A 21,038-nucleotide genomic window follows, 5' to 3' on the forward strand; every position below is an offset into this window, starting at 1 on the left:
GGTTTATGGTTAGGGTGAGGGTACGACAATGGTTTAGGGTGAACGTACGTGTGAGGGAACGGGTTAGTGTTAGCATACAGGTTAGGATTAGGGGAAGGGTTAGGTTAACGCTTTGGGGAAGGGTTAGGGTTAGGGTTCGGGCTAGGGTTAGGGTTAGGGGACGGGGACGGTTTAGGGTCCAGGTGAGGGTACTACAATGGTTTAGGGTGAGCGTACGTGTGAGGGCACGGGTTAGTGTTAGCATACGGGTTTGGATTAGGGGACAGGTTAGGTTAAGGCTTCAGGGAAGGGTTAGGGTTAGGGTTCGGGCTACGGTTAGGGTTAGGGGACGGGGACAGTTTAGGGTCCAGGTGAGCATACGACAATGGTTTAGGGTGAGCGTACATGTGAGGGCACGGGTTAGTGTTACCATATGGGTTAGGATTACGGGACGGGTTAGGGTAAGGCTTTGGGGAAGAGTTAGGGTTAGTCTGCCGGCTAGGGTTAGGGTTAGGGGACGGGGACGGTTTAGGGTCTAGGTGAGGTTACGACAACGGTTTAGGGTGAGCGTACGTGTGAGGGCACGGGTTAGTGTTAGCGAACGGGTTAGGATTAGCGGACGGGTTACTGTAAGGCTTCGGGGAAGGCGTAGGTTTAGGGTTCGGGCTAGGGTTAGGGTTAGGGGACGGGGACGGTTTAGGGTTCAGGTGAGGGTACGACAACGGTTTAGGGTGAGCTTACGTGTTACAGCATGGGTTAGTGTTAGCGTACGGGTTAGGATTAGGGGACGGGTTAGGCTAAGACTTCGGGGAAGGGTTAGGGTTAGGGTTCGGGCTAGGGTTAGGGTTAGAGGACGGGGATTGTTTAGGGTCCAGGTTAGGGTACAAGAACGGTTTAGGGTAAGCGTATGTGTGAGGGCACGGGTTAGTATTAGCCTACGGGTTATGAATAGGGGACGAGTCAGGGTAAGGCTTCAGGGATGCGTTAGGGTTAGGGTTCGGGCTAGGGTTAGGGTTAGGGGAAGGGGATTGTTTAGGCTCAGGGTGAGGGTACGACAACGGTTTCGGGTGAGCGTACATGTGAGGGCACGGGTTCGTGTTAGCGTATGGGTTAGGATTAGGGGACGGGTGAGGGTATGGCATCGGGGAATGGTTAGGGTTAGGGTTCGGGCTAGGGTTAGGCTTAGTGGACGGGGACGGTTTAGGGTCCAGGTGAGGGTACGACAACGGTTTAGGGTGAGTGTAGGTGTGAGGTCACGGGTTCGTGTTAGCGTACGGGATAAGATTAGGGGACGGGTCAGGATAAGCCTTCGGAAAAGCGTTAGGGTTAGGGATCGGGCTAGGGTTAGGTTTTGGGAACGGGGACGGATTAGGGTATAGGTGAGTGTACGACAACGGTTTAGGATGACAGTATATTTGAGGGCACAGGTTAGTGTTAGCGTACGGGTTAGGATTAGGGGACGGGTTAGGGTAAGGCTTCGGGGAAGGGTTAGGGTTAAGGTTCGGGCTAGGGTTAGGGTTAGGGGACGGGGACGGTTTAGGGTCCAGGTGAGCGTACGACAACGGTTTAGGGTGAGCGTACGTATGAGGGCACGGGTTAGTGTTACCGTACGGGTTAGGATTAGGGGACGGGTTAGGGTAAGGCTTTGGGGAAGAGTTAGGGTTAGTGTTCGGGTTAGGGTTAGGGTTAGGGGACGGGGACGGTTTAGGGTCTTGGTGAGGGTACGACAACGGTTTAGGGTGAGCGTACGTGTGAGGGCACGGGTTCGTGTTAGCGAACGGGTTAGGATTAGGGGACGGGTTACGGTAAGCCTTCGGGGAAGGCGTAGGGTTAGGGTTCGGGCTAGAGTTAGGGTTAGGGGACGGGGACGGTTTAGGGTCCAGGTGAGGGTACGACAACGGTTTAGGGTGAGCATACGTGTGAGAGCACGGGTTAGTGTTAGCGTACGTGTTAGGATTAGGGGACGGGTCAGGGTAAGGCTTCGGGAAAGCGTTAGCATTAGGGATCTGGCTAGTGTTAGGGTTAGGGGACGGGGACGGTTTAGGGTCTAGGTGAGTGTACGACAACGGTTTAGGATGAGCATATTTTTGAGGGCACGGGATAGTGTTAGAGTTCGGGTTAGGATTAGGGAATAGGTTAGTGTAAGGCTTCGGGGAATGGTTACGGTTAGGGTTCGGGCTACGGTTATGGTTAGGGGACGGGGACGGTTTAGGGTCCAGGTGAGGGTACGACAACGGTTTAGGGTGAGCGTACGTGTGAGGGCACGGGATACTGTTAGCGTACGAGTTAGGATTAGGGGTCGGGTTAGGATAAGGCTTCGGGGAAGGGTTAGGGTTAGGGTTCGGGCTTCGGTTAGGGTTAGGGGACAGGGAGGTTTTAGGCTCCAGGTGAGGGTACGACAACGGTTTAGGGTGAGCGTAGGTGTGAGGGCACGGGTTAGTGTTAGCGTACGGGTTAGGATTAGGGGACGGGTTAGGTTAAGGCTTCGGGGAAGGGTTAGGGTTAGGGTTCTGGCCAGGGTTAGGGTTAGGGGACGGGGACGGTTTAGGGTCCAGGTCAGGGTACGTCAACGTTTTAGGGTAAACGTACGTCTGAGGGCACGGGTTAGTGTCAACGTACGGGTTAGGATTACGGCATGGGTCAGGGTAAGGCTTCGGGGAAGGGTTAGGGTTAGGGTTCGGGCTAGGGATAGGGTTAGGGGACAGGGACGGTTTAGGGTCCAGGTGAGGGTACGACAACGGTTTAGGGTGAGCGTACGTGTGAGGGCACGGGTTAGTGTTAGTGTACTGGTTAGTATTAGGGGACGGGTTATGGTAAGGTTTCGTGGAAGGGTTAGGGTTAGGGTTCGGGCTAGGGTTAGGGTTAGGATACAGGGACGGTTTAGGGTCCAGGTGAGGGTACGACAACGGTTTAGGGTGAGCATACGTGTGAGGGCACGGGTTAGTGTTAGCGTACGTGTTAGGATTATTCGACGGGTTAGGGTAAGGCTTCGGGGAAGGGTTAGTGTTAGGGTTTGGGCTAGGGTTAGGGTTAGGGGACGAGGACGGATTAGGTTCCAGGTGAGGGTACGACAACGGTTTAGGGTGAGTGTAGGTGTGAGGGCACGGGTTCATGTTAGCGTACGGGTTAGGATTAGGGGACGGGTCAGGGTAAGGCTTCGGGGAAGGGTTAGGGTTAGGGTTCGGGCTAGGCTTAGGATTAGGGGACGGGGACGGTTTAGGGTCCAGGTGAGTGTACGACAACGGTTTAGGGTGAGTGTACGTGTGAGGGCTCGGGTTAGTGTTAGCCTACGGTTTAGGATTAAGGGACGGGTTAGGGTAAGGCTTCGGGGAAGTGTTAGGGTTAGGGTTCGGTCTCGGGTTAGGGTTAGGGGATGGGGACGGTTTAGGGTTCAGATGAGGGTATGACAACGGTTTAGGGTGAGCGTACGTGTGAGGGCACGCTTAGGGTTAGCGTACGGGTTAGGATTAGGGGACGGGTCAGTGTAAGGCTTCGGAGAAGGGTTAGGGTTAGGGTTCGGGCTAGGTTTAGGGTTAGGGGACGGGGACGGTTTAGGGTCTAGGTGAGTTTACGACAACGGTTTAGGGTGAGCGTATTTTTGAGGGCACGGGTTAGTGTTAGCGTACGGGTTAGGAATAGGGAACAGGTTACGGAAAGGCTTCGGGGAATGGTTAGGGTTAGCGTTTGGGCTAGGGTTATGGTTAGGGGACGGGGACGGTTTAGGGCCCAGGTGAGGGTAGGACAACGTTTAAGGGTGAGCGTATGTGTGAGGGCACTGGTTAGTGTTAGCGTACGGGTTAGCATTAGGGGACGGGTTAGGGTAAGGCTTCAGGGAAGTGTTACGGTTAGGGTTCGGGCTAGGGTTAGGGTTAGGGGACAGGAACGGTTTAGTGTCCAGTTGAGGGTACGACAACGTTTTAGGGTGAGCGTACGTGTGAGGGAACGGGTTACTGTTAGCATACGGGTTAGGATTAGGGGACGGGTTAAGGTAAGGCTTCGGGGAAGGGTTAGGATTAGGTTTCGTGCTAGGGTTAGGGTTAGAGGATGGGGACAGTTTACGGTCCAGGTGAGGGTACGACAACGGTTTAGGGTGAGCATACGTGTGAGGGCATGGGTTAGTGTTAGCGTACGGGTTAGGATTAGGGGACGGGTTAGGGTAAGACTTCGGGGAAGGTTTAGGTTTAAGGTTCGGGTTAGGGTTACGGGACGGGGACGGTTTAGGGTCCAGGTGAGTGTACGACAATGGTTTAGGGTGAGCGTACGTGTGAGGGCACGGGTTCGTGTTAGCGTACGGGTTAGGATTAGGGGACGGGTCAGGGTAAGGCTTTGGGGAAGGCTTAGGGTTAGGTTTCAGTCTAGGGTTAGGGTTAGGGGACGGGGATGGTTTAGGGTCCAGGTGAGGGTACGACAACAGTTTAGGGTGAGCGTAGGTGTGAGGGCACGCGTTAGTGTTAGCGTACGGGTTAGGATTAGGGGACGGGTTAGGGTAAGACTTCGGGGAAGGTTTAGGTTTAAGGTTCGGGTTAGGGTTAGGGGACGGGGACGGTTTAGGGTCCACGTGAGGGTACGACAACGGTTTAGGGTGAGCGTACATGTGAGGGCACGGGTTAGTGTTAGCATACGTGTTAGGATTAGGGGAGGGGTCAACGTAAGGCTTCAGGGAAGGCTTAGGGTTAGGTTTCGGTCTAGGGTTAGGGTTAGGGGTTGGGGACGCTTTAGGGTCCAGGTGAGGGTACGACAACGGTTTGGGGTGAGCGTACGTGTGAGGGCTCGGGTCAGTGTTAGCCTACGGTGTAGGAGTAGGGGACGGGTTACGGTAAGGCTTTGCGGAAGGGTTAGGGTTAGGGTTCGGGCTCGGGTTAGGGTTAGGGGACGGGGACGGTTTAGGGTCTAGGCGAGGGTACGACAACGGTTTAGGGTGAGCGTACGTGTGAGGGCACGCCTTAGGGTTAGCATACGGGTTAGGATTAGGGGACGGATCAGGGTAAGGCTTCCGAGAAGGGTTAGGGTTAGGGTTCGGTCTAGGGTTAGGGTTAGGGGACTGCACGGTTTAGGGTCCAGGTGAGGGTACGACAACGGTTTAGGGTGAGCGTACGTGTAAGGACACGGGTTAGTGTTAGCGTACGGTTTAGGATTAGGCGACGGGTTAGGGTAAGGCTTCGGGGAAGGGTTAGGATTAGGGTTCGGGCTAGGTTTAGGGTTAGGGGACGGGGACGGTTTAGGGTCTAGGTGAGTGTACGACAACGGTTTAGGGTGAGCGTATTTTTGAGGGCACGGGTTAGTGTTAGCGTACGGGTTAGGATTAGGGGACAGGTTAGGATAAGGCTTCGGGGAAGGGTTAGGGTTAGGCTTTGGGCTAGGGTTAGGGTTAGGGGACGGGGACGGTTTAGGGTCCAGGTGAGCGTACGACAACGGTTTAGGGTGAGCGTACGTGTGAGGGCACGGGTTAGTGTCAACGTACGGGTTAGGATTACGGGATGGGTCAGGGTAAGGCTTCGGGGAAGGGTTAGGGTTATGGTTTGGGCTAGGGATAGGGTTAGGGGACAGGGACGGTTTAGGGTCCAGGTGAGTGTACGACAACGGTTTAGGGTGAGCGTACGTGTTAGGGCACGGGTTAGTGTTAGTGTACTGGTTAGCATTAGTGCACGGGTTATGGTAAGGTTTCGTGGAAGGGTTAGGGTTAGGGTTCGGGCTAGGGTTAGGGTTAGGATACAGGGACGTTTTAGTGTCCAGGTGAGGGTACGACAACAATTTAGGGTGAGCGTACGTGTGAGGGCACGGGTTAGTGTTAGCCTATGTGTTAGGATTATTCGACGGGTTAGGGTAGGGCTTCGGGGAAGAGTTAGTTTTAGGGTTTGGGCTAGGGTTAGGGTTAGGGGACGAGGATGGATTAGGTTCCAGGTGAGGGTACGACAACGGTTTAGGGTGAGCGTAGGTGTGAGGGCACGGGTTCATGTTAGCGTACGGGTTAGGATTAGGGGACAGGTCAGGGTAAGGCTTCGGGGAAGGGTTAGGGTTAGGGTTCGGGCTAGGGATAGGATTAGGGGACGGGGACGGCTTAGGGTCCAGGTGAGGGTACGACAATGGTTTAGGGTGAGCGTAGGTGTGAGGGCACGGGTTCGTGTTAGCGTACGGGTTAGGATTAGGGGACGGGTCAGGGTAAGGCTTCGGGGAAGGCTTAGGGTTAGGTTTCAGTCTAGGGTTCGGGTTAGGGGACGGGGACGGTTTAGGGTCCAGGTGAGTGTACGACAACGGTTTAGGGTGAGTGTACGTGTGAGGGTTCGGGTTAGTGTTAGCGTACGGGTTAGGATTAGGGGACAGGTTAGGGTAAGGCTTCGGGGAAGGCTTAGGGTTAGGTTTCAGTCTAGGGTTAGGGTTAGGGGACGGGGACGGTTTAGGGTCCAGGTGAGCGTACGACAACGGTTTAGGGTGAGCGTATGTGTGAGGGCACGGGTTAGTGTTACCGTATGGTTTAGAATTAGGGGACGGGTTAGGGTAAGGCTTTGGGGAAGAGTTAGGGTTAGTGTTCGGGTTAGGGTTAGGGTTAGGGGACGGGGACGGTTTAGGGTCCAGGTAAGGGTATGACATCGGTATAGGGTGAGCGTACGTATGAGGGCACGGGTTAGTGTTAGCGTACGGGTTAGGATTATGGGACGGGTTAGGGTAAGGCTTCGGGGAAGGGTTAGGGTTAGGGTTCGGGCTAGTGTTAGTGTTAGGGGACAGGGACTGTTTAGGGTCAGGGTGAGGGTACAACAACGGTTTAGGGTGAGCGTACGTGTGAGGGTACGGGTTAGTGTTAGCATACTGGTTAGGATTAGGGACGGGTTAGTGTAAGGCTTTGGGAAGGGTTAGGGTTAGGGTTCGGGCTATGGATAGGGTTAGGGGACGGGGACGGTTTATTGTCCAGGTGAGGGTACGACAATGGTTTAGGGTGAGTGTACGTGTGAGGGCACGGGTTAGTGTTAGCGTACGGTTTAGGATTAGGGGACAGGTTAGGGTAAGGCTTCGGGGAAGTATTAGGATTAGGTTTCGGGCTAGTGTTAGGGTTCGGGGACAGGGACAGTTTAGGGTCCAGGTGAGAGTACGACAACGGTTTAGGGTGAACATACGTGTGAGGGCACGGGTTAGTGTTAGCGTACGGGTTAGGATTAGGGGACGGGTTAGGGTAAGGCTTCGGGGAAGGGTTAGGGTTAGTGTTCGGGCTAGGGTTAGGGGACGGGGACGGTTTATGGTCCAGGTGAGGGTACGACAATGGTTTAGGGTGAGTGTACGTGTGAGGGCACGGGTTAGTGTTAGCGTACGGTTTAGGATTAGGGGACGGGTTAGGCTAAGGCTTCGGGGAAGGGTTAGGGTTAGGGTTTGGGCTAGGGTTAGGGTTAGGGGACGGGGATGGTTTAGGGTCCAGGTGAGGGTACATCAATGGTTTATGGTGAGCATACGTGTGAGGGCACGGTTTAGTGTTAGTGTACGGGTTAGGATTAGGGGACGGGTTAGGGTAAGGCTTCGGGGAAGGGTTAGGGTTAGGGTTCGGCCTAGGGTTAGGGTTAGGGGACGGGGACGGTTTAGGGTCCAGGTGAGGGTACGACAATGGTTTAGGTTGAGCGTATGTGTGAGCGCACGGGTTAGTGTTAGCGTACGGGTTAGGATTAGGTGACAGGTTAGGGTAAGGCTTTGGGGAAGGGTTAGGGTTAGGGTTCGGGCTACGATTAGGGTTAGAGGACAGGGACAGTTTAGGGTCCAGGTGAGGGTACGACAACGGTTTAGAGTGAGCGTACGTGTGAGGGCACGGGTTAGTGTTAGCGTGCGGTTTAGCAATAGGGGACGGGTTAGCATAAGGCTTTGCGGAAGAGTTAGGGTTAGTGTTCGGACTAGGGTTAGGGTTAGGGGACGGGGACGGTTTAGGGTCTAGGTTACGGTACGACAACGGTTTAGGGTGTGCGTACGTGTTAGAGCACGGGTTAGTGTTATCGTACAGGTTAGGATTAGGGGACGGGTTAGGGTAAGTCTTCGGGGAAGGGTTAGGGTTAGGGTTCGGCCTAGGGTTAGGGTTAGGGGACGGGGATGGTTTAGGGTCAGGGTGAGGGTACGACAACGGTTTCGGGTGAGCGTACGTGTGAGGGCACGGGTTAGTGTTAGCGTACGGGTTAAGATTACGGGACGGGTGAGGGAATGGCTTCGGGGAAGAGTAAGGGTTAGGGTTCTGGCTAGGGTTAGGTTAGGGGACGGGGACGGTTTATGGTCCAGGTGAGGGTACAACAACAGTTTAGGGTGAGCGTATGTGTGAGGGCATGGGTTACTGTTAGGGTACAGGTTAGGATTATGGGACGGGTCAGGGTAAGGCTTCGGGGAAGTGTTAGGGTTAGGTTTCGGGCTAGGGTTACGGTTAGGGGACGGGGATGGTTTAGGTTCCAGGTGAGGGTACGACAACGGTTTACGGTGAGCGTAGGTGTGAGGGCACGGGTTCGTGTTAGCGTACGGGTTAGGATTAGGGGACGGGTCAGGTTAAGGCTTCGGGGAAGAGTTAGAGTTAGGGTTCGGGCTAGGGTTAGGGTTAGGGCACGGGGACGCTTTAGGGTCCAGGTGAGGGTACGACAACGGTTTAGGGTGAGCGTACGTGTGAGGGCACGGGATACTGTTAGCCTACGTGTTAGGATTAGGGGACGGGTTAGGATAAGGCTTCGGGGAAGGGTTAGGGTTAGGGTTCGAGCTTCGGTTAGGGTTAGGGGACAGGCACGTTTAGGGTCCAGGTGAGGGTACGACAACGGTTTATGGTGAGCGTAGGTGTGAGGGCACGGGTTAGTGTTAGCGTACGGGTTAGGATTAGGGGACGGGTTAGTGTAAGGCTTCGGGGAAGGGTTAGGGTTAGGGTTCGGGCTAGGGTTAGGGTTAGGGGACGGGGATTTTTTAGGGTCCAGGTGAGGGTACAACAACAGTTTAGGGTGAGCGTATGTGTGAGGGCACAGATTAGTGTTAGCATAGGTGAGTTAGGGTGAGCGTAGGTGTGAGCGTAGGTGTGAGCGTAGGTTAGTGTTAGCGTACAGGTTAGGATTAGGGGACGGGTTAGCGTAAGGCTTTGGGGAAGAGTTAGGGTTAGTGTTCGGGCTAGGGTTAGGGTTAGGGGACGGGGACGGTTTAGGGTCTAGGTGAGGGTACGACAATGGTTTAGGGTGAGCGTACGTGTGAGGGCACGGGTTAGTGTTAGTGAACGGGTTAGGATTACGGGACGGGTTACGGTAAGGCTTTGGGGAAGGCGTAGGTTTAGCGTTCGGGCTAGGGTTAGGGTTAGGGGACGGGGACGGTTTAGGGTCCAGGTGAGGGTACGACAACGGTTTAGGGTGAGCGTACGTGTTAGAGCATGGGTTAGTGTTAGCGTACGGGTTAGGATTAGGGGACGGGTTAGGGTAACGCTTCAGGGAAGTGTTAGGGTTAGGGTTCGGGCTAGGGTTAGGGTTAGGGGACATGGACCGTTTAGAGTCCAGGTGAGGGTACAACAACGGTGTAGGGTGAGCGTATTTGTGAGGTCACGGGTTAGTGTTAGCGTGCGGTTTAGGAATAGGGGACGGGTCAGGGTAAGGTTTCGGGCAAGGGTTAGGGTTATGGTTCTTGCTAGGGTTAGGGTTAGGGGACGGGGATGGTTTAGGGTCCAGGTGAGGGTACGTCAATGGTTTATGGTGAGCATACGTGTGAGGGCACGGTTTAGTGTTAGTGTACGGGTTAGGATTAGGGGACGGGTTAGGGTAAGGCTTCGGGGAAGGGTTAGGGTTAGGGTTTGGTCTAGGGTTAGGGTTAGGGGATGGGGACGGTTTAGGGTCTAGGTGAGGGTACGACAATGGTTTAGGTTGAGCGTATGTGTGAGCGCACGGGTTAGTGTTAGCGTATGGGTTAGGATTAGGGGACAGGTTAGGGTAAGGCTTTGGGGAAGGGTTAGGGTTAGGGTTCGGGCTACGATTAGGGTTAGAGGACAGGGACAGTTTAGGGTCCAAGTGAGGGTACGACAACGGTTTAGGGTGAGCGTACGTGTGAGGGCACGGGTTAGTGTTAGCGTACGGTTTAGCAATAGGGGACGGGTTAGCGTAAGGCTTTGCGGAAGAGTTAGGGTTAGTGTTCGGACTAGGTTTAGGGTTAGGGGACGGGAACGGTTTAGGGTCTAGGTGACGGTACGACAACGGTTTAGGATGTGCGTACGTGTTAGAGCACGGGTTAGTGTTATCGTACAGGTTAGGATTAGGGGACGGGTTAGGGTAAGGCTTCGGGGAAGGGTTACGGTTAGGGTTCGGCCTAGGGTTAGGGTTAGGGGACGGGGATGGTTTAGGGTCAGGGTGAGGGTACGACAACGGTTTCGGGTGAGCATACGTGTGAAGGCACGTGTTAGTGTTAGCGTACGGGTTAGGATTAGGGGACGGGTGAGGGAATGGCTTCGGGGAAGAGTTAGGGTTAGGGTTCGGGCTAGGGTTAGGGTTAGGGGACGGGGACGGTTTATGGTCCAGGTGAGGGTACAACAACAGTTTAGGGTGCGCGTATGTGTGAGGGCATGGGTTACTGTTAGGGTACGGGTTAGGATTATGGGACGGGTCAGGGTAAGGCTTCGGGGAAGTGTTAGGGTTAGGTTTCGGGCTAGGGTTATGGTTAGGGGACGGGGATGGTTTAGGTTCCAGGTGAGGGTACGACAACGGTTTACGGTGAGCGTAGGTGTGAGGGCACGGGTTCGTGTTAGCGTACGGGTTAGGATTAGGGGACGGGTCAGGTTAAGGCTTCGGGGAAGAGTTAGAGTTAGGGTTCGGGCTAGGGTTAGGGTTAGCGGACGGGGACGCTTTAGGGTCCAGGTGACGGTACGACAACGGTTGAGGGTGAGTGTAGGTGTGAGGTCACGGGTTAGTGTTAGCGTACGGGTTAGGATTAGGGGACGTGTCAGGGTTATGCTTCGGGAAAGCATTAGGGTTAGGGATCTGTCTAGGGTTAGGGTTAGGGGACGGGGACGGTTTAGGGTCTAGGTGAGTGTACGACAACGGTTTAGGGTGAGTGTATTTTTGAGGGCACGGGTTAGTGTTAGAGTACGGGTTAGGATTAGGGAATAGGTTAGGCTAAGGCTTCGGGGAATGGTTAGGGTTAGGGTTCGGGCTAGGTTTATGGTTAGGGGACGGGGACGGTTTAGGGTCCAGGTGAGGGTACGACAACGGTTTAGGGTGAGCGTACGTGTGAGGGCACGGGATACTGTTAGCCTACGTGTTAGGATTAGGGGACGGGTTAGGATAAGGCTTCGGGGAAGGGTTAGGGTTAGGGTTCGAGCTTCGGTTAGGGTTAGGGGACAGGGACGTTTAGGGTCCAGGTGAGGGTACGACAACGGTTTATGGTGAGCGTAGGTGTGAGGGCACGGGTTAGTGTTAGCGTACGGGTTAGGATCAGGGGACGGGTTAGGGTAAGGCTTCGGTGAAGGGTTAGTGTTAGGGTTCGAGCTATGGTTAGGGTTAGGGGATGGGGACGGTTTAGGGTCCAGGTGAGGATACGACAATGGTTTAGGGTGAGCGTATGTGTGAGGGCTCGGGATACTGTTAGCATCCGTGTTAGGATTAGGGGACGGGTTAGGATAAGGCTTCGGGAAGGGTTATGGTTAGGGTTTGGGCTAGTGTTAGTGTTACGGGACGGGGACGGTTTAGGGTCAGGGTGAGGGTACGACAACGGTTTAGGGTGAGCGTACGTGTGAGAGCACGGGTTAGTGTTAGCATACAGGTTAGGATTAGGGGCCGGGTTAGGGTAAGGCTTTGGGGAAGGGTTAGGTTTAGGGTTCGGGCTAGGTTTAGGGTTAGGGTATGGGGACGGTTTAGAGTCCAGGTGAGTGTACGACAATTGTTTAGGGTGAGCTTACGTGTGAGGGCATGGGTTAGTGTTAGCATTCGGGTTAGGATTAGGGGACACGTTAGGGTAAGGCTTTGGGGAAGGGTTAGGGTTAGGGTTCGGGCTAGGGTTATGGTTAGGGTACGGGGACGATTTACGGTCCAGGTGAGGGTACGTCAACGGTTTAGGGTGAGTGTACGTGTGAGGGCAGGGGTTAGTGTTAGCATACAGGTTAGGATTAGGGGACGGGACAGCGTAAGGCCTTGGGGAAGAGTTAGGGTTAGTGTTCGGGCTAGGGTTAGGGTTAGGGGACGGGGACGGTTTAGGGTCTAGGTGACGGTATGACAACGGTTTAGGGTGAGCATACGTGTGAGGGCATGGGTTAGTGTTACCGTACGGGTTAGGATTAGGGGACGGGTCAGGGTAAGGCTTCGGGCAAGGGTTAGGGTTACGGTGGTTAGGGTTTGGGCTAGGGTTAGGGTTAGGGGACGGGGATGGTTTAGGGTCCAGGTGAGGGTACGTCAATGGTTTATGGTGAGCGTACGTGTGAGGGCACGGGTTAGTGTTAGTGTACGGGTTAGGATTAGGGGACGGTTTAGGGTAAGGCTACGGGGAAGGGTTAGGATTAGTGTTTGGGCTAGGGTTAGCGTTAGGGGACGGGGATGGTTTAGGGTCAGCCTGAGGGTACGACAACGGTTTCGGGTGAGCGTACGTGTGAGGGCACGGGTTAGTGTTAGCGTACGGGTTAGGATTAGGGGACGGGTGAGGGTATGGCTTCGGGGAAGGGTTAGGGTTAGGGTTCGGGCTAGTGTTAGGCTTAAGGGACAGGGAAGGTTTATGGTCCAGGTAAGGGTACAACAACAGTTTCGGGTGAGCGTATGTGTGAGGGCATGGGTTACTGTTAGCGTTCGGGTTAGGATTAGGGGACGGGTCAGGGTAAGGCTTCGGGAAAGCGTTAGGGTTAGGGATCTGGCTAGGGTTAGGGTTAGGGGACGGGGACGGTTTAGGGTCTAGGTGAGTGTACGACAACGGTCTAGGGTGAGCGTATTTTTGAGGGCATGGGTTAGTGTTAGAGTACGGGTTAGGATTAGGGAATAGGTTAGGGTAAGGCTTCGGGGAATGGTTAGGGTTAGGGTTCGGGCTAGGGTTATGGTTAGGGGTCGGGGACGGTTTAGGGTCCAGGTGAGGTTACGACAACGGTTTAGGGTGAGCGTACGTGTGAGGGCACGGGATATTCTTAGCTTACGTGTTAGGATTAGGGGATGGTTTAGGATAAGGCTTCGGGGAAGTGTTAGGGTTAGGGTTCGGGCTTCGGTTAGGGTTAGGGGACAGGGACGTTTTAGGCACCAGGTGAGGGTACGACAACGGTTTAGGGTGAGCGTAGGTGTGAGGGCACAGGTTCGTGTTAGCGTACGGGATAGGATTAGGGGACGGGTCAGGGTAAGGCTTCGGGGAACGGTTAGGGTTAGGGTTCAGGCTAGGGTTAGGGTTAGGGGACGGGGACGGTTTAGGGTCCAGGTGAGGGTACGACAACGATTTCGGGTGAGCGTAGGTGTGAGGGCACGGGTTAGTGTTAGCGTACGGGTTAGGATTAGGGGACAGGTTAGGGTAAGGCTTCGGGGAAGGTTTAGGTTTAGGGTTCGGGTTAGGGTTAGGGGACGGGGACGGTTTAGGGTCCAGGTGAGGGTACGACAACGGTTTACAGTGAGCGTACGTGTGAGAGCATGGGTTAGTGTTAGCGTACGGGTTAGGATTAGGGGACGGTTTAGGGTAAGGCTTCGGGGAGGTGTTAGGGTTAGGTTCGGGCTCGGGTTAGGGTTAGGGGACTGGGACGGTTTAGAGTCCAGGTTAGTGTACGACAACGGATTAGGGTGAGCGTACGTGTGAGGGCAAGGGTTAGTGTTAGCGTCCGTGTTAGGATTAGGGGACGGGTTAGGGTAAGGCTTCAAGGAAGTGTTACGGTTAGGGTTCGGGCTAGGGTTAGGGTTAGGGGACGGGAACGGTTTAGTGTCCAGTTGAGGGTACGACAACGTTTTAGGGTGAGTGTACGTGTGAGGGAACGGGTTACTGTTAGCATACGGGTTAGGATTAGGGGACGGGTTAAGGTAAGGCTTCGGGGAAGGGTTAGGGTTAGGGTTCAGGCTAGGGTTAGGGTTAGGGGACGGGGACGGTTTAGAGTCCAGGTTAGTGTACGACAACGGATTAGGGTGAGCGTACGTGTGAGGGCATGGTTTAGTGTTAGCGTACGGGTTAGGATTAGGGGACGGGTTAGGGTAAGGCTTCGGGGAAGGGTTAGGGTTAGGGTTCGGGCTAGGGTTAGGGTTAGGGGATGGGGACGGTTTAGGGTCCAAGTGAGTGTACGACAACGGTTTAGGATGAGTGTACGTGTGAGGGAACGGGTTAGTGTTAGCGTACGGGTTAGGATTAGGGGACGGGTTAGGGTAAGGCTTCGGTGAAGTGTTAGTGTTAGGGTTCGAGCTAGGGTTAGGGTTAGGGGATGGGGACGGTTTAGGGTCCACGTGAGGATACGACAATGGTTTAGGGTGAGCGTATGTGTGAGGGCACGGAATACTGTTAGCATACGTGTTAGGATTAGGGGACGGGTTAGGATAAGGCTTCGGGGAAGGGTTAGGGTTAGGGTTTGGGCTAGTGTTAGTGTTACGGGACGGGGATGGTTTAGGGTCAGGGTGAGGGTACGACAATGGTTTAGGGTGAGCGTACGTGTGAGGGCATGGGTTAGTGTTAGCATACAGGTTAGGATTAGGGGACGGGTTAGGGTAAGGCTTTGGGGAAGGGTTAGGTTTAGGGTTCGTGCTAGGGTTAGGGTTAGGGTATGGGGACGGTTTAGGGTCCAGGTGAGGGTACGACAATGGTTTAGGGTGAGCATACGTGTGAGGGCACGGGTTAGTGTTAGCATTCGGGTTAGGATTAGGGGACAGGTTAGGGTAAGGCTTCGGGGAAGGGTTAGGGTTACGGTGGTTAGTGTTTGGGCTAGGGTTAGGGTTAGGGGACGGGGATGGTTTAGGGTCAGCGTGAGGGTACGACAACGGTTTCGGGTTAGCGTACGTGTGAGGGCACTGGTTAGTGTTAGCGTACGGGTTAGGATTAGGGGACGGGTGAGGGTATGGCTTCGGGGAAGGGTTAGGGTTAGGGTTCGGGCTACAGTTAGGGTTAGGGGACGGGGACGGTTTAGGATCCAGGTGAGGGTACGACAACGGTTTAGGGTGAGTGTAGGTGTGAGGTCACGTGTTAGTGTTAGCGTACGGGTTAGGATTAAGTGACGGGTCAGGGTAAGGCTTCGGGAAAGCGTTAGGGTTAGGGATCTGGCTAGGGTTAGGGTTAGGGGACGGGTACGGTTTAGGGTCTAGGTGAGTGTACGACAATGGTCTAGGGTGAGCGTATTTTTGAGGGCATGTGTTAGTGTTAGAGTACGGGTTAGGAGTAGGGAATAGGTTAGGGTAAGGCTTCGGGGAATGGTTAGGGTTAGGGTTCGGGCTAGGTTTATGGTTAGGGGACGGGGACGGTTTAGGGTCCAGGTGAGCGTACGACAACGGTTTAGGGTGAGCGTACGTGTGAGGGCACGGGTTAGTGTTACCGTATGGGTTAGGATTACGGGACGGGTTAGGGTAAGGCCTTGGGGAAGAGTTATGGTTAGTCTTCCGGCTAGGGTTAGGGTTAGGGGACGGGGACGGTTTAGGGTTTAGGTGAGGTTACGACAACGGTTTAGGGTGAGCGTACGTGTGATGGCATGGGTTAGTGTTAGCGAACGGTTTAGGATTAGCGGACGGGTTACGGTAAGGCTTCGGGGAAGGCGTAGGTTTCGGGCTAGGTATAGGGTTAGGGGACGGGGACGGTTTACGGTTCAGGTGAGGGTACGACAACGGTTTAGGGTGAGCGTACGTGTTACAGCACGGGTTAGTGTTAGCGTACGGGTTAGGATTAGTGGACGGGTCAGTGTAAGGCTTCGGGGAAGCGTTAGGTTTAGGTTTCAGGCTAGCTTTAGGGGACGGGGACGGGGACGGTTTCGAGTCCAGGTGAGTGTACGACAACGGTTTAGGTTGAGCTTACGTGTGAGGGCACGGGTGAGTGTTAGCGTACGGTTTAGGATTAGGGGACGGGTTAGGGTAAGGCTTCGGGGAAGGGTTAGTGTTAGGGTTTGGGCTAGGCATAGGGTTAGGGGATGAGGACGGATTAGGGTCCAAGTGAGGGTACGACAACGGTTTAGGGTGAGCGTAGGTGTGAGGGCACGGGTTCGTGTTAGCGTACGGGTTAGGATTACGGGACGGCTCAGCGTAAGGTTTCGGGGAACGGTTAGGGTTAGGGTTCGGGCTTCGGTTAGGGTTAGGGGACAGGGACGTTTTAGGCTCCAGGTGAGGGTACGACAACGGTTTAGGGTGAGCGTAGGTGTGAGCGCACAGGTTCGTGTAAGCGTACGGGTTAGGATTAGGGGACGGGTCAGGGTAAGGCTTCGGGGAACGGTTAGGGTTAGGGTTCGGGCTTCGGTTAGGGTTAGGGGACAGGGACGTTTTAGGCTCCAGGTGAGGGTACGACAACGGTTTAGGGTGAGCGTAGGTGTGAGGGCACAGGTTCGTGTTAGCGTACGGGTTAGGATTAGGGGACGGGTCAGGGTAAGGCTTCGGGGAACGGTTAGGGTTAGGGTTCAGGCTAGGGTTAGGATTAGGGGACGGGGACGGTTTAGGGTCCAGGTGAGGGTACGACAATGGTTTAGGGTGAGCGTAGGTGTGAGGGCACGGGTTAGTGTTAGCGTACGGGTTAGGATTAGGGGACGGGTTAGGGTAAGGCTTCTGGGAAGGTTTAGGGTTAGGGTTCGGGTTAGGGTTAGGGGACGGGGATGGTTTAGGGTTAGGGTGAGGGTACGACAACGGTTTAGGGTGAGCGTACGTGTGAGGGAACGGGTTAGTGTTAGCATACAGGTTAGGATTAGGGGAAGGGTTAGGTTAACGCTTTGGGGAAGGTTTAGGGTTAAGGTTCGGGCTAGGGTTAGGGTTAGGGGATGGTGACGGTTTAGGGTCCAGGTGAGGGTACTACAATGGTTTAGGGTGAGCGAACGTGTGAGGGCACGGGTTAGTGTTAGCGTACGGGTTTGGATTAGGGGACAGGTTACGTTAAGGCTTTGGGGAAGGGTTAGGGTTAGGGTTCGGGCTAGGGATAGGGTTAGGGGACAGGGACGGTTTAGGGTCCAGGTGAGGGTACGACAACGGTTTAGGGTGAGCGTACGTGTGAGGGCACGGGTTAGTGTTAGTGTACTGGTTAGTATTAGGGGACGGGTTATGGTAAGGTTTCGTGGAAGGGTTAGGGTTAGGGTTCGGGCTAGGGTGAGGGTTAGGATACAGGGACGGTTTAGGGTCCAGGTGAGGGTACGACAACGGTTTAGGGTGAGCGTACGTGTGAGGGCACGTGTTAGTGTTAGCGTACGTGTTAGGATTATTCGACGGGTTAGGGTAAGGTTTCGGGGAAGGGTTAGTGTTAGGGTTTGGGCTAGGGTTAGGGTTAGTGACGAGGATGGATTAGGTTCCAGGTGAGGGTACGACAACGGTTTAGGGTGAGTGTAGGTGTGAGGGCACGGGTTCATGTTAGCGTACGGGTTAGGATTAGGGGACGGGTCAGGTTAAGGCTTCGGGGAAGGGTTAGGGTTAGGGTTCGGGCTAGGGTTAGGATTAGGGGACGGGGACGGTTTAGGGTCCAGGTGAGGGTACGACAATGGTTTAGGGTGAGCGTAGGTGTGAGGGCAAGAGTTCGTGTTAGCGTACGGGTTAGGATTAGGGGACGGGTCAGGGTAAGGCTTCGGGGAAGGCTTAGGGTTAGGTTTCAGTCTAGGGTTAGGGTTAGGGGACGGGGACGGTTTAGGGTCCAGGTGAGTGTACGACAACGGTTTAGGGTGAGTGTACGTGTGAGGGCTCGGGTTAGTGTTAGCCTACGGTTTAGGATTAAGGGACGGGTTAGGGTAAGGCTTCGGGGAAGGGTTATGGTTAGGGTTTGGTCTCGGGTTAGGGTTAGGGCATGGGGACGGTTTAGGGTTCAGATGAGGGTACGACAACGGTTTAGGGTGAGCGTACGTGTGAGGGCACGCTTAGGGTTAGTGTACGGGTTAGGATTAGGGGACGGGTCAGGGTAAGGCTTCGGGGAAGGGTTAGGGTTAGGGTTCGGGCTAGGGATAGGGTTAGGGGACAGGGACGGTTTAGGGTCCAGGTGAGGGTACGACAACGGTTTAGCGTGAGCGTAGGTGTGAGGGCACGGGTTAGTGTTAGCGTACGGGTTAGGATTAGGGGACAGGTTAGGGTAAGGCTTCGGGGAAGGTTTAGGTTTACGGTTCGGGTTAGGGTTAGGGGACGGGGACGGTTTAGGGTCCACGTGAGGGTACAACAACGGTTTACAGTGAGCGTACGTGTGAGAGCATGGGTTAGTGTTAGCCTACGGGTTAGGATTACGGGACGGCTTAGGGTAAGGCTTCGGGGAGGTGTTAGGGTTAGGTTCGGGCTAGGGTTAGGGTTAGGGGACGGGGACGGTTTAGAGTCCAGGTTAGTGTACGACAACTGATTAGGGTGAGCGTACGTGTGAGGGCACGGGTTAGTGTTACCGTACGGGTTAGGATTAGGGGACGGGTTAGAGTAAGGCTTCAGGGAAGTGTTACGGTTAGGGTTCGGGCTAGGGTTAGGGTTAGGGGACGGGAACGGTTTAGTGTCCAGGTGAGGGTATGACAACGTTTTAGGGTGAGCATACGTGTGAGGGCACGGGTTAGTGTTAGCGTACGGGTTAGGATTAGGGGACGGGTTAGGGTAAGGCTTCGGGGAAGGGTTAGGGTTAGGGTTCGGGCTAGGGTTAGGGTTAGGGGACTGGGACGGTTTAGGGTCCAGGTGAGGGTACGACAACGGGTTAGGGTGAGTGTACGTGTGAGGGCACGGGTTAGTGTTAGCATACAGGTTAGGATTAGGGGCCGGGTTAGGGTAAGGCTTCGGGGAAGGGTTAGTGTTCGCGTTTGCGCTAGGGTTAGGGTTCGGGGACGAGGAGAGATTAGGTTTCAGGTGAGGGTACGACAACGGTTTAGGGGGAGCGTAGGTGTTAGGGCACGGGTTAGTTTTAGTGTACGGGTTAGAGTTAGGGGACGGGTCAGGGTAAGGTTTCGGGGAATGGTTAGGGTTAGGTTTCAGGCTAGGGTTAGGGTTAGGGGATGGGGACAGTTTATGGTCCAGGTGAGGGTACAACAACAGTTTAGGGTAAGCGTATGTGTGAGGGCATGGGTTACTGTTAGCGTATGGGTTAGGATTAGGGGACGGGTCAGGGTAAGGCTTCGGGGAAGGGTTAGGGTTAGGGTTCGGGCTAGGGTTAGGGTTAGGGGACGGGGACGGTTTAGGATCCAGGTGAGGGTATGACAACGGTTTAGGGTGAGTGTAGGTGTGAGGTCACGTGTTAGTGTTAGCGTACGGGTTAGGATTAGGGGACGGGTCACGGTAAGGCTTCGGGAAAGCATTAGGGTTAGGGATCTGGCTAGGGTTAGGGTTAGGGGACGGGGACGGTTTAGGGTCCAGGTGAGGGTACGACAATGGTTTAGGGTGAGCGTAGGTGTGAGGGCACGCGTTAGTGTTAGCGTACGGGTTAGGATTAGGGGACGGGTTAGGGTAAGGCTTCGGGGAAGGTTTAGGGTTAGGGTTCGGGTTAGGGTTAGGGGACGGGGATGGTTTATGGTTAGGGTGAGGGTACGACAATGGTTTAGGGTGAACGTACGTGTGAGGGAACGGGTTAGTGTTAGCATACAGGTTAGGATTAGGGGAAGGGTTAGGTTAACGCTTTGGGGAAGGGTTAGGGTTAGGGTTCGGGCTAGGGTTAGGGTTAGGGGACGGGGACGGTTTAGGGTCCAGGTGAGGGTACTACAATGGTTTAGGGTGAGCGTACGTGTGAGGGCACGGGTTAGTGTTAGCATACGGGTTTGGATTAGGGGACAGGTTAGGTTAAGGCTTCAGGGAAGGGTTAGGGTTAGGGTTCGGGCTACGGTTAGGGTTAGGGGACGGGGACAGTTTAGGGTCCAGGTGAGCATACGACAATGGTTTAGGGTGAGCGTACATGTGAGGGCACGGGTTAGTGTTACCATATGGGTTAGGATTACGGGACGGGTTAGGGTAAGGCTTTGGGGAAGAGTTAGGGTTAGTCTGCCGGCTAGGGTTAGGGTTAGGGGACGGGGACGGTTTAGGGTCTAGGTGAGGTTACGACAACGGTTTAGGGTGAGCGTACGTGTGAGGGCACGGGTTAGTGTTAGCGAACGGGTTAGGATTAGCGGACGGGTTACTGTAAGGCTTCGGGGAAGGCGTAGGTTTAGGGTTCGGGCTAGGGTTAGGGTTAGGGGACGGGGACGGTTTAGGGTTCAGGTGAGGGTACGACAACGGTTTAGGGTGAGCTTACGTGTTACAGCATGGGTTAGTGTTAGCGTACGGGTTAGGATTAGGGGACGGGTTAGGCTAAGACTTCGGGGAAGGGTTAGGGTTAGGGTTCGGGCTAGGGTTAGGGTTAGAGGACGGGGATTGTTTAGGGTCCAGGTTAGGGTACAAGAACGGTTTAGGGTAAGCGTATGTGTGAGGGCACGGGTTAGTATTAGCCTACGGGTTATGAATAGGGGACGAGTCAGGGTAAGGCTTCAGGGATGCGTTAGGGTTAGGGTTCGGGCTAGGGTTAGGGTTAGGGGAAGGGGATTGTTTAGGCTCAGGGTGAGGGTACGACAACGGTTTCGGGTGAGCGTACATGTGAGGGCACGGGTTCGTGTTAGCGTACGGGTTAGGATTAGGGGACGGGTGAGGGTATGGCATCGGGGAATGGTTAGGGTTAGGGTTCGGGCTAGGGTTAGGCTTAGTGGACGGGGACGGTTTAGGGTCCAGGTGAGGGTACGACAACGGTTTAGGGTGAGTGTAGGTGTGAGGTCACGGGTTCGTGTTAGCGTACGGGATAAGATTAGGGGACGGGTCAGGATAAGCCTTCGGAAAAGCGTTAGGGTTAGGGATCGGGCTAGGGTTAGGTTTTGGGAACGGGGACGGATTAGGGTATAGGTGAGTGTACGACAACGGTTTAGGATGACAGTATATTTGAGGGCACAGGTTAGTGTTAGCGTACGGGTTAGGATTAGGGGACGGGTTAGGGTAAGGCTTCGGGGAAGGGTTAGGGTTAGGGTTCGGGCTAGGGTTAGGGTTAGGGGACGGGGACGGTTTAGGGTCCAGGTGAGC

Source organism: Leucopleurus acutus (genome assembly GCF_964270905.1).
Source record: "Leucopleurus acutus genome assembly, chromosome: 13".
Taxonomy (NCBI): domain Eukaryota; kingdom Metazoa; phylum Chordata; class Mammalia; order Artiodactyla; family Delphinidae; genus Leucopleurus; species Leucopleurus acutus.